The 15,844-nt window shown below is 38.9% G+C and overlaps 2 protein-coding genes across 4 annotated transcripts in view; one reads left to right on the top strand and one right to left on the bottom strand.

Annotated features, from left to right (window-relative positions):
- The window catches only part of DOCK2 (dedicator of cytokinesis 2), a 255,858-nt gene that overhangs the window by 100,283 nt on the left and 139,731 nt on the right, over positions 1–15,844 (bottom strand). The window lies entirely within an intron of this gene.
- The window catches only part of INSYN2B (inhibitory synaptic factor family member 2B), an 80,429-nt gene that overhangs the window by 16,287 nt on the left and 48,298 nt on the right, over positions 1–15,844 (top strand). The gene's annotated exons all lie outside the window — the stretch shown is intronic.

The raw sequence follows: 15,844 nt of genomic DNA, 5'->3' as shown, positions 1-15,844 counted from the left end.
GCCCACAACCTCCCGAGGTAGTCTGTCGCTGTGAAACAGCTCTTACTTTCAGAAACTTCTTCCTGATATTTAGTTGGAATCTCTTTTCTTGTAACTTGAAGCCATTGGTTTGGGCCCAATCCTTCGGAGTATGAGTAAACAAGCTTGTTCAAGCTTCCATGTGACAGCACTTTAGCTATGGCAATCATATCTCCTCTCAGTCTCCTCTTTTCCAGGCTAAATATACCCAGCTCCTTCAACCATTCCTCATAAGGCTTGGTTTCCAGACCCTTGATCATCTTGGTCGTCCTCCTCTGCACACTTTCCAGCTTGTCAATATCCTTCTTAAATTGTGGTGCCCAGAACTGGACACAATACTCCAGTTTGGTCTGACCAAGGCAGACTAGAGCAGGACATTAACTCCTTTGATTGGGGCACTGTACTTCTGTTGATGCAGCCTAGAATAGCACTAGCTTATTTTACTGCTGCATCACACTGTTGACTCATGTTAAGCTTGTAGTCCACTAAGACCCCTAGATCATTTTCACATGTACTACTGGCAAGGCAGGTGTCCCCCATCTTATATTTGTGCAGCTGCTTATTCCTGCCTAAGTGTAGAACCTGACATTTATCCCTATTGAAATTGAAACAATGCTAGAACTTCATAGCTTAACATCCATTCTAGGACAGTAGCCACGTTTATGGCATATATCAATTTTAAGAATGGGAGGAAAACTTACATTTAAATGTAAGAATAAGCGAGACCCAGGGCTGCACCGATTCTCAAGCTCTTGCTCTGCAATCAGACCCAAGACCTTCTCCCTCATCTGCTTATCCAAAATCATTTTATACATATTTGCTATACGAAGCAATTAGCTTATTATAATTCCTCCATAACTTATTTTAAGTCATTTTATTGTAATGCAGTGCTCCAGTTACCATAATTCAGTTCCTTAGCAAAAAAAAAAAAAAACCTTTCAGAGTCAGGATGGATATGAAAGCTGGGTATAATCACCACAGCAATGGCAAGCCCAGCATTCACGCAAAAGTAATTCCCTAAGGAAGAACAAATCATCAGGCGTTAGGCTGAATGGGCACATAAGACAGAATCTTGGATCTAGGCTCTTAAAACACTGTCTTCAAGGACAGAACGGCTGACAGAGATTTTCTTTCAGGCTTTTTGCTGGCCTAAGCCTCCTCCTTCATCAAATGTAAGCCAAACTTTCGTCATTATAGTCATGAAAAGAGATGCTTGGTCAACAAAGTGCACCATATTGTTGTAGCTGATGACATTACTTTGCTGTCGACCACTCCATCAGAAGCGGGGCAATAAAAGATCATCAGCATGAATTCAAGGTACATAACACGAGACAACTATCTTGCCACTATACTCCTGTCCCTTAAACCAAGCCATAAAAATTATTTATTAATGTGTAAACCACTTAATACCAACCTAGGCTTCCAAGAGGTTTGCAAGTAAAAAAACAAATTATCCAAGTGTTAATTTGGTTTTTTGAAACAAAGTAGCACTTATTCTCCACCACCAACATTCTGAAGGGATGTTTTGGGGTTCTTTAAGAAGACATTTCACCCTTGAACCCAACAATATAGCACAGAAACATCCTAAGGGCACATTGAACTGTACAGCAGCAGAACATTAGGTTTTAAAAGTGGTCTACTATGGACACATTATACAGTTTGCACATTATGGATCACAAATTGTGACGACAAACGGTTTTATCTTGTCTCCAGATGTTATCAGCACAAAGACAGGACGCAAGATAAAGTAAAACTTTCTCTTTCCAGGGAGCATTCAAACTGCTATAGTGTAGCGCCTACAAAGAACCTTCCTCAGCTTGAATGATCCCAGGCCTGTGGTCACACAGTATTCAGATCCCCATGGAGATCAGGGACCAATCCTGATCAGCTTCAGTAAAAGGCAAAGAGAGATGTAGACAGGAAAGCCATTTTAAAGGAGTTGTGTGAAAGAGGATGGATAGACAAAAAGGTCAGCCTCTAATATGGGATGATATTTGAGGTTCACTTAGTCTAGCACACAAGCAGGAATTTTGCTTATTTGTTTTGACTTAGAACTTTTGTTCATCATAAAGTGATTTGGGCAGGTAAAAAAAAGAAAATAAAAATCCAAGGCAAGATATAAAAACATTTTTAAAAACCATAAAACCTATAAAAATACAGTGAAGCAGAATTTGCCACACCCTAAAAACACAGAGACCCCATTAACCTAAGTTATTTTAAAGGATTGGGTAAGTAGAAAGGAGCCTCACTAGGAAAGCTATTCCACAACTAGGGTGCCACTACTGAAAAGGCCTTCACCCAAAAAGTATTAAGGAACTAGTACCTAGCATCCAGCTAAGCTAAATACATATCTGGAATAGGTGTAAAGTTGAAAAAGATTTCTTTCTTTCTATCTATCTATCAGGCATTTCATTGTGCACTGGGCAACAAACCTGGTGCCCTTGTGTTGGCTTGATTTGGAGAATATTGAAGACAGGAACCTTCCTCTCCTTGCTAGATAAAAGGAAACACTCAACAGCAAACAATGGATTTTTAAGGGAAAGAGAGGTTTCGGCTTGTTAAAAACCAAGTGAATGCAATCTGCATAGTTTGAACTAAAGGATGCATCTGCGCAAGCCATACATTTTCCAGTTTTGAAAGCCCCAAGCTAAACAAAGATGCCATCTTCCCTTAAGTATCAAGTTAACCTAATACATTTTGAATTAAGATACAACATGATGCCGTTAATTTACAGCTACGCTCTTCCCACAAAATAATCACTTCAGAAAATGAGCAAAATACTTCATATTGGTGCAATCTATCTATCTATCTATCTATCTATCTATCTATCTATCTATCTACATTTCCTTTTTACAAGTTGAGTCAGTACATGTTATGCATGTTTTCATACCGGGAAGTGAAGCATTCATGCAGGGCAACTGTGAAGATGCCAAAAAGTTATCTCTGCTGAGTTTGATGTGCCTTTTCATGCTGCTTTTCTCAGGGCTCCAAATTTCGAAAGCGTTTTGTAGTTGGTATCTTCCTTAGCACATCAACTCAAATTGAATATATAATGTTCATTGTTTCAATAGCCTTTGCTATGTGCAAAAATAATAATTTCACATAGATTCTTAAGAAACAGAGAATTGAATTATTATAATACCTGCATATAGAGGCAAATAAATTTCTGGGGCCAGGTATATTTCAGTGGCTCTGTGAGGGAGCAATTGCTACTGAGTAGGGAAGATTCAGTTCACTGATAATTAACCTTTGCTAACCTGTCTACCCACAAATTTTATTGGATCATATTCGAGCCAAATGTTACCTTGCATCTTTTAAAAAATTGTAAGCTCTGTCTAATTCATGACTACTGTACATCACGTACTAACTTTAAAAGCTTTTCAAAGTGAATATGATAATGGCAATGTATGAATGTCCTCACAAGGCATGCTATTCATGGGGCAGGATTCTCATAATGTTAAATAAACTCTAGAATGAGGCTTATCAGGGAGTGCGTCATTATGAAGCACATCCTCATCCAAAATGCCTAAGAGCCCTGAGCTGCAGGGCATTTCAAAGGCTATATATGAAAATTTAGAACACCAGCAGCTTGCTTGGCTAGCAAGAGACACAGTAGCCTTTATGGTGAGGACAGAAAGGGATTAACAGGAGCAATGGATGCTGTGCTCATGCAGGTGAACCAGCTGTTTCTATGTTGTTCATGCATCTGATACAAGATCCACAAATTATAGGTCTGTCCAGTGCCTTGTGTTCTTCAAACCTGGTTTAGACTCTTATCTTCTCAAGGTTTATGTATTCTGAGGTTCTGAATCTTTTACCTTCTTCCAGTAACAAGCAGCATCTATACCCAGAGCTATCTACACCAGACAACTGTCCACAGCACCGTAACCGGCAACTCTTTTGAAGAACACAACTACTGTTCTCTCTTAGCTCTCAAATGGAGGATAAGTTTAGATTTCAAATGGTAGGCTTCATTCTATGATGAATATCCTTTCCTCTCCATCATCTTTCATGTCGCAGCACTGCAAAACAATTAAAAAGTGCCCAAAATACACAGAGACTTGTCATAGCTACTCGTTAAGTGGCATTCAAAGGTTCTCCCATCAAATAGCACTGGGAGCTGCAGACCTTTGTGACAGACAACTGAAGATTTGTAAGTTTCTCCACAGAATAATTATACTCAGCACAGCCACAATACTGCATCTATCAGTATCTGCAATGGAAATGGGGCCAATGCTTATTAAAAACCTTTCTAAAACCCAGTGTCACTTTTCAAAATATTAAACACAGGAGAATAAATTTAGCATTCCTCTAACAAGCAGACAGTTTCCAAGCACAGATGGGAAGGCAGACTTCAGAGTCCAAAGACAGGTGATTCTGCAATTCAGTATTCAGTGAAGATTTTTAACGTTCAGTTAGCACATGAGCAGAAGTAAGAACGAAATGATTTTGGCACCATATATTAATACATTTTATAAAACAAATACAGGCATTGAAACAGCTGCATATTTTAAAACCCTCTACCTTGATACTGAAATTAATTAGTCTACATTAATCTTGCAGAGCTTATTAAATACATTAAGATACTTCAAGATACACAGGAAGCTATGCTTTTGGCAACCCCCTGCAACATTCCCTGCTAGATCTGAAGCAGGCAAACAGAAATGCTGAGCTTTTAAAAGTGTGCAAATGCATATCTGCAATTTAAAGTTTTCTCAACTTACCAGTGTTCATCACACTCAGTGCTGCCGTTTATACAAGCTTACGCTTAGCAGTGACCAATAGGGAACACAGTGTCCTAAAATTCTAATATTATGCACCTATCCTATAATCATAAATGACTTTGATTATATCAGAAGTAACAGAATTTTCAGCTCTTGTGAAATTAAAATGTGTGGAAGCTTTAGTGGCAGTAGAATATATGAAGGCTTAGCACCCTGACAAAAAGATTTATTATAGAAGTGACTTTTTTCAACTGTAGGCATTTCCTCAATAAATTTAATTGGTTGACATCAAAAAAGAAATGTAAGTTCAATAAAATAAGAAAAAAAGACTGATTTCTCTCTCAGTTGCTTGCATACATAAAAGGAACTTATGTGAAACAATGGAAACCTATTATTTACATTCAGATCCTGTGTATCAATTAGCTGTTGCTGTAATGTAAGATGTGGGGAAACGCCAAGATTTGTAGTGGTGCAGAAAAAAACTTTAGAAAGCCCCTAAGGGACAGGGAAAACTCATAAAACCCATAACAACAACAATAAACAGTCCAGCAAGGACTGAGCATGCTCATTGGCTATGGAATGCTGACTATCTGATGAGAGGGGGAAATGGAATGGGAGAGTGGGAGTGAATGGAATGGCTGGAAACCTGAACAGGAGGGGAGCGTGCACACACACACACACATACGATGGGGCATGACAGTCCAAAGGAATAGCACAGAGCTTTCCAAACTGTGTGTTGCAACACATTAGTGTGTTGGCTGCAGTGTGTAGGTATGTCGCATGAACGCTCCCTGTGCTCCTCCCATATTTTTACTATGGCTAATAATTAACTACAAAGCTAAAACTAGAAACTGATACAATGGAAATCAAAATCTAGCTAAATAAGTAGGACTGGACTTTAGAGCTAGATTTTACTTATGTCATTTGTTGAGTTGACTGATGGTTTTTAATTAAGTGGGGTTTTTTAATTTATGTTTAATTGTGTTTTGTTTCATGCCATATCTGTTTTACAGTATTATGCTCATCATGTCTGCTTTATTTTGTGATGGCCTATGGTAACAAGGACTAAAGTTGAACTGAACTATACTTTCTTATACAGCATGTCATTCTTTCTTATACAGCAACTGTATGAAAAAGCCTTGAGATGTAAACATATATTAGCAGCAAGTAATACAAATGTAATCACATTGTAATTTAATCTGAAAAAGAAGCAAGTGGGATACTACTCATATACAAACAGAAAAGCAGACTCTGGAAATTTATACTGCAATATATTAGAACGTCTCTAAAAATTAAAAACAGCAGTTCAAGATTATATTCAACTGCTAGGCAACAATGCACTGATCTATAAAAGCAGTCAATCAATTAAAACTATGTCTGTGTATAGTTCAGGCTCAAACTACATGATATGCTTAGTGCTTAGTGTGTAGATATATTTCTCGTTTTTCTTTAAATAATTTCACAGAGCATTGTTACTGAGATCACAGCACATGGGCAAGAAAGAGATAAATATGGAGTTTGTCCCTTTCTTCCCCTCCTGTGTCCTTCCCCAAGACATATCCAACTCCTTTGCACCAATGGGAACTTTTCAAAGGAAACTTCCCAGGTGCAAGTTGTGGGGGAAGCTGGTGAAGTTTGTGACTGGCATTCAGCAGTAGTTGTACTCAAAGTAGACCCATCGAAGTTAGTGGGCATGACTAACTTATGTTCATTAAGCATCTACTCTGCATAGGACTTAACTGAATACCACTCCATGGCTGATGGGAAGAGATAAACCTTTCCTCTCTGCAGACAGCAATCCCTATGGCAATCGCCCCCTCTTGCTGTACGTAATGGAAGAAAGACAAGAAATGTAGCTGCATCCCACACATTAAGTATAACGTGTAGTTTGACCCTATAGCTACATCCGATAGAAATATAGATAATACAAGTGGGTATAATTTCAGGAGACATGAAGGATTCTAAAATGGAAGTATCCTTTTCAATCATCTCCACCTACATCCCCATTACACCTGTAATTGTAGTTACATATTTGGGGACCATATATCTTATTCTAGTCACACAAATCAACTAGCTTAGAGGAAACACAACCATAATTCATTTGGTAGCTAATTCTCTGCAGCCAGAATGAGTGGGTCTTTCTCCCTACCTTATATTTTTTTTATCAAGAACTGCTTCCCTCACGGTATAAGTGCTTTTAAATACTTATCAACTGGGACAATATGCAACTAATACTGAACAATACAAGGAACATTCAAAAGTGGTTCTATGGATGAATGAACTGTCCCTTAAATGCCTCTCCTTTCCTCATATCTAACAAAGGATCTGCTTCTACTCTTTCTGACAGCCCCAGCCATTGGGATTTTCTTTCATAGTTGGTTTTTCTAATAAAATAAAATAAAACATCACATCGTAAGGCCCATTCTAAATCCATTAACCATTCAAACATGCCTGATCTAGTAAAGCTTTCAATTTCACAGGAAGAGAGCAACATTTTCCTTCTGTTCTCTGCCAATTGTATGACAAGTAGTTTAAGACATAGTTTAATGTAAATAGTTTTTTTTTTTTTAAAATCTACTATGTATTGAAATGTCTTAAAGCAAATTCCTGCAGAAAATTGGTGTTATTACAATATGCATCAAGCCATGCCTGTCTTTTGACCATTTATTAGTTCTGTTTTGAATAACAGATAGGAACTTATAAAAGAAGATGGCAAACAATCTTCAGCTTTTTAGTTTTGCTGAGCAAATGCCATTCCTAATTGCTGTTTATCTGGAGCACTTTTGAATTTTAATAAAAGCTGTGTGGAAATAACTGCCTTTTGATATTTTTAGAAAAATTGTGTGGTTTTTTGCCTTTAAAAAATCAGTACTATTTTCAGCATGATTTGACAGGCTTTCCAACCAAATTCATTAACTAGAAGTGATAGGTAAAATAAACATGAAATGTTAAAGCATTTTACTTGTAGCTTGAATTCTAGGTACGATTTCTGCTTTTGGAGACTAAGGGTTGTATCCAGCGCTGTGTCAGTGAGGTTCCTTCAAGCACAAGAGGATTCCCATTTCCTTTGCTTGCAACCATTTTATTAATGGCTGCAATAATTGTTTGAACCAGAAAATGGAAGGACTGGAATTCACCTTCTGTTTGGGAGTGGTCAGTAAAATGTGTTGAACTGGAGGTCATTGATATATGGACAAACATAGTTCAGGAAAGGTATTAGAGGAAATATATATTCAAAGGAACTGTTTTGTGGGCTTTTGAAATAGGTTATATGGAAATGAAAGATTAGTGCACAAAATGTATAAACTAATTATCTCAGGTAGATGATATAAACACTTTTTTTACTGCTTTCCATTCATCCCATTCTTTCTTCTGCCTGTGTAACGTGCAACTGAAGAATATATTATCAGTGTTCATTGTGATCCCTATCCACATACTGTATCAGGGACTGCACATCAGTGAAACTATCTTTGAAACTGTGGCAATTGTCAAAGCCCAAATAATGCCAAAAAGTAACTGCAACCCTATAATTAGCAACCTGATCCTCAAGAGGTAAAGAGACTAAGAAGTAGGATTAAAGATTAGACAGCAGGAAATGTTCATATCCTGGAACATTAAACACTTAGGAAGTTTGTGGCTCCATCCTTTATGCAAAATGCATAATTGCTTCCTGTGTACACTTATGTTTCCTGCAACAAATACGTAAAAGTGTGGATGATGCACATGCAACTTTAAAACTTTGTATGTATGCATTTGGGGAGCTTGATTGGACTAAGGTTCTGAGATATGTTTAGATGGCTGTCTAAAGGCACTCATATGTTATCCATACGTTGTGCTTTTGCTTCAGAAAACACTGGGTTGCAAGCAGCAATCATCTGTGCTATGTAAAGCATGGAACTGCACTTTGATCTACTGACATAAATAAAACATAGTAAGCACACTTATATGCAGTCTTAGCATAATTTGTGCTTGAGCTTTTTTATGGCTCTTGAATCTCACCTGCAGGTGAGGTCTATGAACTATGAGGTCCCACTTCTGATGTTGCAGCATCCGGGGAACAGAAGACAAACAATTTCTGTGTAATGTGTGAATTTGCCCTTTGGCAGAGACAAAGTACGTACATTGATTGAATTTCTGGGCAGCCCAACAGTAGAAAGTCTTGGGGCAGCAAATTATCCTCTGTCTTTTATAGCAGCATGTGCTTTTAGAGAGGTTCAAATACATCAGAATAGCATTACCACTTGTGTCTTCTCTGTAACCATGGAGATTTATGCTTAATTAAGATGCATGCTGCCCAAAGTTAGCCTTAAAGCGAATATTTATGTAAACTTCCAACAAGATGAAGCTGTACTAAAAAAAAACCCAACACATTAGAAAAACTCACTGATGTCATAAACCATTGCAGTGACATCTCTCCCCATGATAGGTAGAATTTCCCAGTTACATTCCCCTAGAACTCAATCTCACTTTAGAATAATTTATTCTTCAAAATAGCAAAGTAAGTAGTGAACTGCAGAAGGAAAGTCCTCCTGGTTCAGGTCAAATGTCTCTTTACTTCAGTTTCCCACAGTGGACAACCAGATGCCTATGGGAAGCCTGCAAACAGGACATGAGTGCAATAATGGTTTCCCACTTGTTATCTGTATGTCTCTGATACTGCAAACAGAATCCACTGATAGTGTTGTCATCCTGTATTTGCCTAATCCCCTTTCAGCTAATTCCATGGTTTGACCATGTGCTATGTGAAGAAGTGATGTGGGGAAATGTAGTGAGGAGATACTGTAAAAGAAGGGTTGCTAGCTGGATGTTGAGAGCCTTTCAAGGAACAAGCCAGGTCGGAACAAAAGAAAAGGACTCCACTTGAACCAGGATGGAACCAGACCATTGGCACTCAAAACCAAAAAGACTGCAGAGCAGCTTTTAAACTGTTGGGGAGTGGGAGCTGAAGGATTTGAAAAGGGTCTGGATCACAACAAATCTTCTCCTCAGGATGAAGGTGGAAAAATATAATATTTCAAATGGGGTAGAACTAGGTGCCGAATAGCAAATCAAAGAGGAAAAAACCCTGTAACCTAAAATTCCAAAAATACGTGGAGAGAGATGTTCTATACATGAATGCTAGAAGCCTCTGAGCCAAAATGGGCAAGCTGGATGTTTGGTCTTAGATGACAGCATAGATATAGTGGGCATAACAGAAATCTGATGAAAGGGAGACATCTCCCCAAGGACAAAGAATAATAAATGTGCATTTTCTTTAGGGATACTTTATGCACATTAAAGTTCTGTATGTGTATACAAAGAAAAAGGATCATTAACCTTTCTGCTTTTGCTTGGCAAGAGAAAGTAAAGCTAGTGCACAAGTAAAAGCATTTCCAGAAGTGACTGTTAATGTTTAGTACAATCTGAATATGTGAATGTTGCTATTGGTTCAATGAACTCTCAAAATGAATGTGCATTTTGATCAGTATGATTTTTTCCCCAGTTGAACTGCAAATGCAGCAAATAAAATAAAAAAAGACATTTGTGATATAAGGCAAAGTTACTGAGCTATAATTTACAGGCCAGAGTTCTCTCTGTTTTGGAATACAGGAGCTCTGTTAGAAATTATGCTAAAAATGGCATCTTAATTCCTTCAATGACTTAACTGTGCACCACTGATAAGTTTTTTAAAAATCTTGAAGGCATAATCCTGCAGATTTGCTTAGGACCCAAAAATCAGAGTTATTTGTTCTGGTCATACTTCCTTCATCAGTAATTTTTTTTTTTTTAAAGCAGCTAAAAAGAGAGAGAGGTTTTTTATTCCTGCTGTGCTTTCCCTTATCAGGCTTGGTTCAGTTTAGATAAAAGAGTATCAGGTTGAAAATCTGGCATGCTCCACTAAAGGAAATGAGGTTAAAAAATTTACTGAAGGGGCAGAGCTACTAAATAATGGTGCTTTTGTGACAATTCTCTCATTAAGACAAACACGTTGTTTAATTTCCAGGATCTAATTAAATTGGACAGCAACTAGCACTTTAATTCTTCACTGTATGAAAGTATGCTAATGTATGCTAGTCACAAAGTTATAAATGTGCAAGCTCAGAATGGGAGCTCATTTATGCACAATGGAGATGAATTTCAAAAGCCCCAGTGCAGAAAATTCCCATGGTTTTAATAGCAATTTGAAATTGTATATCACCTAAACTGCTGAATATGTAAAGGTGCTGAGAATATGCACATCAGTGCAGAATAGACCTTTGCATTCACTGCACATAGGAAAATGTTGTATTGTTCCTGGCTAGCTTAAGGTTGCTTAAGGCTGGGTGGCTTAAGGCTAACTACCTTTGAGGATGGCTTAATACTGGGAGGAGGCAAGAACAAGGCAAAAGTCCTACTAGAGCAGGAGTCATCAGTGTGGTAGCCATGTGTGCACTAACAGAGGCCTTCCATGGTGCAAACAGGGTCCTTTCCTTCCAGCAACTTTCCTTCCCCACCCCCAGCAGAAATTAAACTTGAAAGCAACATTACATTATAGCCCACAGACAAGACTGTGGGGTGTGCTTGGTCCACCTAGGTCAGCATTGTCTACATGACTGGCAGTGGCTGTCCTAGATTTCAGACTGGGTCTCTCCTAGATCTACCTGTGTCCAGTTCTGGGCACCACAATTTAAGAAGGATATTGACAAGCTGGAATGTGTGCAGAGGAAGGTGACTGAGTGTTCAGGGGTCTGGAAACCAAGCCATATGAGGAACAGGTGGGGGAATTGGGTATATTTAGACTGAAAAAGGAAAGACATCCCTTTAAATATCTTCAAATATTTAAAGGGCTGTCACATGGAAGCTGGAACAAGCTTTCCCCCCCCCCCCTGCTCTGGAGGGTAATATCCAAACCAATGGATTCAAGCTACAAGAAGGAAGATTCTGACTAAATTTCAGGAAAAACTTTACGACAGTAAGACCTGTTTGACAGTGGAACAGGCTCTCTCGGGAAGTTGTGGACACTCCTTCATGGGAAGTTTTTAAGCAGAGTTTGGATGGCCATCTGTCATAGATGCTTTAGCTGAGATTTTTGTATTGTAGGGGGTTGGACTAGATGATCCTTTGGACTCCTTTAAACGCTACAATTCTATGGTTTTACCTGGGGATGCCAGAAATTGAACTAGGAACCTACTACTGAGCTATGTCCCTCTCCATATGACACAGAATCATTTTGTTGTGAGAAATACCATAAAAATCACATGTATATCTTCTCATGCAACAGTCTCACATATGAGTACATGCAGACAATCTCTGCTTTCCAGCTTAGGTGACTGTAATTTGACTCTAGTGGAACCTCCTCATATAAATGTTAAACCCCAGCCCATACACTGTTATATTTCAAAGATACTTTCTTGGGAGAAACCCATTATCTCAATTACATAAGATGCCCTTCTTGGTGGTGGCATCCCATGCATGGAACTCCCTGTCCAATGAGGTTTCATTTGGCGCTTTCCTACTAGATTTCACGGAGTAGGTGGCAATCTGTTTTTTCTCAGAGAGCTTTTAAACTGAGCCAGTTTTTTAATTGGAAGGGTGGATTTTTTTGTTTGTCTTTTAATCATTGTTGTATTTTATTCCACTTATCATGCTCTCTTGATGTTATTGGTTGCTTCATTTCTTTTCTTTTTTCCTGTTTTATTGTAAGCCACCCAGAGAGGCTTGCTCTGCACTGATAAAATAGTACTTCTGAGAGCAGGAATTGTAGTCAGATTGTCACATGCTCTGAGCTGCTTGTGTGATCCATGTAACTAACTGCATGAAGTAAGTTCCATGCTGGGATGTTGTCAACCAATGCAATGGTGCTGGTGCACCACTGTGATTTAAGCCATGGTTTGTGTGTCATTCAAACCTGGGCTCAAAGGTTTATCTCCCTTTTTTAGACAAACCATGAGCTGTAATGTTAACCTAAAAAATGGCTTGTCTCACAGCACTACAGCAGCAGAACTGGAAAATGAGCCAAACACTAAGAGCCTGCACTTGTGCATGTTTGCAGTAAGCCATAATTCACCTTGGGGCTGGCTACCTTTAAACCAGCTTTGCGTTTTGACAAAGTAAATAGAAGGGAAAAAAATTTCAAATTGCAGGCTGGTACAAGGAATTTAATATTAAGGAACTCCTTGGCACAGAGGCTTCTATGGAGGGGCATCTCTTTACATGTGCAATATTAACTGCACACAGGAGCCCACACTACTGAAACCCCCAAGGATAACTAAATCAGGGCAATATTTATAGTGCCAGTTGTATTTTCACAGAAAAGATAAATCTTGTTTGTAAAATATTGCAACACCAGCAGCACCTGTTCAGCAATCAAAAATGGCACCAGCATCTGTTCTTTTCCTTTTCAAAACATATATTTATGGATTCTTTTAGTACAAGTATCACAGGTATGCAAAATGTAGTAACAGTCATAACATGCCAGGAGTAAAAAAAAAAGAAGAAGAAGAAAAAGAAGCAGCCCAAAATAAGGACCAACTCTTGCCTTCCCCCACTCCCTCCCCCAGACTACTTGGGGTACCAAGTTTGAGAAAATATAACATGTAACCACAGCTCACACTTTCTTAACTGTAAATGAATTTCTGTAAACTTGGAAGAGGGGTGGAAGAGAGTAATATACATGTTTTTGAGTTAGAAATTATAAATATTCCTCATGAATTGTGCCATTTCCCTGACTTTTCAGGAGCTACTTAAAATAAAGAATTGCACTGACACACAGTATGTATAAATAGTTCCCCTTTCCATGGGAAAGACAGAGAGATTTGATCAGGATAAAGAATAGTATAGATTGAAGAATCAATGGATACTGAAGACCTCCCTAGCGTTTATAAGAGCCATCCAGCACAGTGCGGAATGATTCATGATAGATTGTGGGAGAGAGAACAGAATAAGCAACTATATATGTGGTTAAATATGCATTTCTATACATAGACTCTCTAGAAATGCAAGGATGTTGGGAATGGAACTTGAGCAGTGAAAATTAGTTCTCCAGTCAGGCCCCTGTAAACTGGATCAGGGTTCTGCTTGCTCAGTAATTTGCACTTGCCAGTGCTTGCAAGCTTTTACAGACATATTTCCAAATCTGGCAGTAGTTCTCATGATTGTGATGACTGGAAGAAGTGATGTCAGATATGAGAAATGTCGCAAGTCAAAGAGTTAGGCTCAGTTCAGACATCCTGTCAAACCATGGTTTGGTTAAACATGATCTGGAACGAAAAATGAGGCTTGAGCTTCCAAACTTACAGGCAAAGCATAAAACTGCTTGCCTAAACATGACCTCTCGCTTGTCAACAATAATACAGTGGCTTAAATTCTAAGATAAGCTAAATCAAGGAAATACACTGAAGGAGATTTCTCATCCCCTCTTCTCCTCCCTGTTGCTACCTGACCCCCGCCCCGCAAAGCCCCTCTGAATGCTTATGGAGCTCTCCTGAACAATGTGGGATGTGACATGGGGTTGGTGGGGAATTGGTAAATCCCCCCCAAACTGGGCTTGGATCCCGAGACAAACCTATATGCAAATTGCGAGATCACAATATAATCTATCACACTGCCTCCATGCTTTGTAAAGTGGGTATATTCCCTGGGCAGATCTCCCTCTGTCATACAGTTTATTATTAGCAAGGTCCCTCTGCCTTACAACTTGGGTTAAACAAAGCCCTGCATAATTACATCTATGTTCTTTAGACAAAGGGAGGTACCTCCGACTAAGTAAATATCTGTTTCAGAATCTGATTGTAATAGGTGTACAAATTTACATTGTTGGCTCCCATACATGCATTAAAATCTCTGGCAATGATAAATACTGCAGTAGAATATGGGGATTCCAGGGATTCTGTATAATTATCTAGTTCTGTCCAGATAGTATTTATAGTAGTGGTTTTTTTGGGGGGACAAGGTGGTATGTAGACGTTAATCAGCATTAGACATACTTGCCAAACTATAACTAAGACAGCAGTTGCATACGGGTTACATGGAATCATGGCAGTTGTAGTTGTATTCAACTTTGTGGAGATGAAACATGCTAGACCCCCAGTGGCCCTACTACCTTTCGTTGAGAGAGTAGCTGTCAGTGAGTGGAATTTGTATCTGTTGAGCATTATAGAAGCCATTGTGCCATGTTTCTTGTAGCAGAATAATATCAAATTGCTCGAAATAGTTCATCAGCTGTTTAATAGTCTGCTTTGAACACCAACCTGCTGTGTTCCATGACATCAGTTTTAGCCCCAATTCCTTTAAGGCTCTGTGCTTGTCACTTCCACTTTGTCCACTTTCTACCCAATTTCGTCTTAAAAAAAGTTTCCGTTCCTATTATCAGTGGGAACCCATTCAATGGTGTTAGTAGGCTAACTTCCAGTAAGGCAGGGGTCCCCTATTTGGAAATATCTGTAGAACAACCTCACATGGTCTCAGTACCAGGTTGATTGAATGAGGATGCCTTCCTATTTCTTTAATTTTTGACAAGTTGTTCATAGGCATGAATTTGGGCTTACTGTGCTTCTCCCTAGGTATTGTTAAGGAGGGAGAGGTGGAAGTACATTGCCACTTGTAATGTAAATTGTCAAGCTTCTTGGATATGTTTTTCAATTGTTCAAAAATATTTTGAATGGTCTGACCCGTCAGCAGGCAGCACTCCACTAGCAGTTCTACCTTTCTATCAATCAGCCTTTGTGCCACAATTAGGGGAGTATTAGCTTTATCCAGTGGAAGACAGGAGTGCTTGGCATGCTCTGGTCCATGGGGTCACGAAGAGTCAGACATGACTAAACGACTAAACAACAAGAAGCTTTATCCTTCTCGTTAAATCCAGGAGAGTGTCTCCTCTGCCATTTCTGTGTGCAAAGAGTTAAAAGGATTTCCTTGGATCCTGAGATATGTTAGCTCAATTAAGTTCATGAAAGGAACATTTCCTGTCCCCTTCTCCTCCTGAGCAACCTGCCCGCGCCCCATTTCACATTATTCAAAAACGCCCTTCTGGCCATCCAGAGAGGCTTTTGGGGGGACACAGAGCGAAGGAGGAAATGGGAATCTTTCCTTCTGTGAACTTTTTAAAGTAAACTTCTTAGGACCAAATTTTAAATTATTTTCAG

The sequence above is a fragment of the Podarcis pityusensis genome (assembly GCF_964106645.2).
Source record: "Podarcis pityusensis genome assembly, chromosome: 2".
In the NCBI taxonomy this organism is placed as follows: domain Eukaryota; kingdom Metazoa; phylum Chordata; class Lepidosauria; order Squamata; family Lacertidae; genus Podarcis; species Podarcis pityusensis.
The sequence above is the reverse complement of the archived record's forward strand: the minus strand, read 5'-3'. Positions and strand labels throughout refer to the sequence as shown.